This window comes from Lactuca serriola, chromosome 5, assembly GCF_051521515.1.
Source record: "Lactuca serriola cultivar US96UC23 chromosome 5, Lser_US96UC23_V15, whole genome shotgun sequence".
Taxonomy (NCBI): Eukaryota; Viridiplantae; Streptophyta; class Magnoliopsida; order Asterales; family Asteraceae; genus Lactuca; species Lactuca serriola.
The window spans coordinates 331,335,965-331,338,710 of NC_136412.1; the positions used below are offsets into that span (position 1 = coordinate 331,335,965).

The 2,746-nt window shown below is 44.3% G+C and overlaps 1 non-coding gene across 1 annotated transcript; it reads left to right on the forward strand.

The window, feature by feature from the left end:
• Positions 1-2,117: 2,117 nt before the first annotated feature.
• LOC145055894 (small nucleolar RNA R71) lies at positions 2,118-2,224 on the forward strand. The gene has a single exon (XR_013685441.1). It is a non-coding gene; the product is annotated as a small nucleolar RNA R71 (small nucleolar RNA).
• The last annotated feature ends 522 nt before the right edge of the window (positions 2,225-2,746 follow it).

Consider the following 2,746-nt stretch of genomic DNA (forward strand, 5'->3'; position numbering starts at 1 on the left):
AGTCAGGGCGAGTTAGAGAGGGTTGACAGGTGGACTGAGTCGAACTGGGACTCGCCGAGTTGTTCTTGGAACTCGGCGAGTTGAGTCGGGGTGGCCCCGCGATTCTGCCAGGTGGAACTCGTCGAGCCAGGGGGAGTACTCGACGAGTAAAAAGGGAATCCTAGGGTGTTGGTGGAAACGTCTAGACTCGCCGAGTTGCCCTTGTGCACTCGCCGAGTCCGGTCAAAGTTGACCGTTGACCAGATTTGACCTGTGTTGACTTCTTAGGGATAGTCAACCTTAGAGATAAAAACTGTTAATTAGAGTCATGTGATATTATAGGAGGATTAGAGCTCGGAGGATCGAGCACGAGGGATTTCCAGGATTCGTGAGATACCGAGACACGCGAGGTGAGTCTTCTCACTATACTTTACCTTGAGTAGGTAATCAGAGCTATGTGTTGGTATGTGTATGTTATGTGTATGCTATGTGTTGTACTGCATTATTTATATGTGATTATGCTGTGCATGTTTACAGAGTTGGGACCGGAAGGTTCCTAGAGTTAGAACCTGAGGGTTCACAGAGTCTGGGTGCACGGACCCATAGGGTTACAGCCTCGAGTGGCTAATATGTGTTTTACATGTGGTATTTTGGGGAACTCACTAAGCTTCATGCTTACAGTGTTAGTGTTGTTGTTTCAGGTACTAGCGATGACCGTGGGAAGGCGCCGGCTTGATCCGTACACACTCAGGGGACTTTTGATATGTATTTATGAGATCTTGGGATTTGTATGACATGATTTGGAATTTTAATCTTAACGTTTTATGAAATTAAATGAGAAATGTTTTTATATTTGCGAAAAATTATTTTGAAAATTTACGGTGTTACAGCATCAAATTAATGCTAGCCCCAAAATCGGCTAAAGCATTAACCTTCATTTTGTTACCAAACTCACACGGAAGAGTGAGGCGTCCAACATCCCCCATCTTCTCAGGTATCTCTCCCAGCACAACTTTTGAGCTTTGCTCACTTAGAATCACCTTAGAATGCTTCTTTAATTGGTTACGGGTGTCTATCAAGGCTTGTAGTAATCTTTGATACTCTGGAATTTTGGATAAGGACTCGACTAAGGGAGTATTAATCGGGATTCCATTCACGTGTTTAACAAACTCTAGATGCTCTCTTTCTAGTGGACTAATAGCTGCTTGGGATGGAAACGGCAAAGGCGGCTGATAAACAGGAACGGGCTCAGGCACTTTTTGTTCAGACAAGGGCCACGTCGTGGCGCAGCTGTTTCAGCAACCCCTTCACTTTCGAACTTTGGCTTCCTTGGTTTTGGATCAGGTTGTTGTGGTTCTTCTTTTAATGCCTCCAAGAACTCAGAGATAGCCTCTTCTTTAGTATCTATGGCCATTACATGAGATTGGGTCTTCATTTCAGGATTCTTTGGGGATAGCTTCTCATGAACCAGAGTGGCTAGTTGACCAAGTTGTACTTCAAGGTTATTGATGGAGGCTTGCTGATTCTTTATTAAAGTTTGTTGTTCATTAATAGCAGAATCCATAACATCGTGTCTCTTTTCCGAAGCTTCTATAAACTTCATCAACATGGTCTTTAGATCGGGTTTCTTCTTAGCTGGTGGCTGCTCCTTTTGATAAAAGCCTCGACCTGTCTGCCTATACTTCTCTTCTTTTTGCTTCTTATACTCTTCATATGGCAGCCACTCCTTATTTGGTTTCCTCCAGTCTTCATCAAACTTATCCCCACCCGAGTAGCACACTTGAGCTTTTCTGTTCCCAAACTCATCTAAATTGCAGTCCTTGGTCAAGTGTGGACCACTACACCTCTCGCAACCCACTCTTATGGAATGAATTGAGTGGTCCATTTGTGTCAACCTCCGGTCCATATTATTTAGCATAACCATCATGGCTGCTATCTCTTTAGTTTGGGCCCCTCCACCGCCTTTGATTCCATCTTGCCTAGGGTTGTGGTATTCGCGAGAGTGCTTCGCGAATTATTCAATCAACTCCTTGACCTCCCTTGGATTTTTCTTTGTCAAAGGTCCTTGAGAGACAAGGAGTTGTCTCGTCATAACGTTGACCCCATCATAAAAGATTGACATCTCTTGTTGCACCTTTAGATCATGCTGAGGGCAATTTCTAAGTAAGCCCTTGTACCGCTCCCATGCTTCGTATAATGACTCCCTCGGTTGTTGCTCAAAGTTGGATATTGCCTTCTTGGGTTTAGCTATCTTGGATGGCGGGTAAAACTGGTCTAGGAATTTCTCACGCATTTGAGCCCAAGTGGTGATTGTGCCCAGTGGAAGTGATTTTAACCACTTTTTAGCAGCTCCCTTGAAAGTAATGGGAAGCATCCTAAGCAAGACGGTGTTTCTGTTGACATTTGGGACATTGAAGTAATCCGCAATGTCATTGACTTCATCTAAATGCTTAAAAGCATCCTCATGATCTTTCCCAAAAAATGGGATATCCTTCAGCGTAGTCAAGATGTGCCCCTTAAGCTCGAATGTGGCAGTGGCAGGTATTACGAGTTGGACTAAACCGGGACCCACATCTTCTTGGATCCACTTCTTGTAAGCTCCCATAGACATCCCCTCAATTGCTGCTATCTCGTTCCTTGGCTCGTTCTCGGGTTCGCTCGTATGTTCTTCAAATTCAGGCTCGGTATCGTATTCAGATTCGGTTTGGACGGGTATTTGATCAAAGTGCTCAAAATTGCTCTTGTGCCTTGAGGATGAACTTGAATC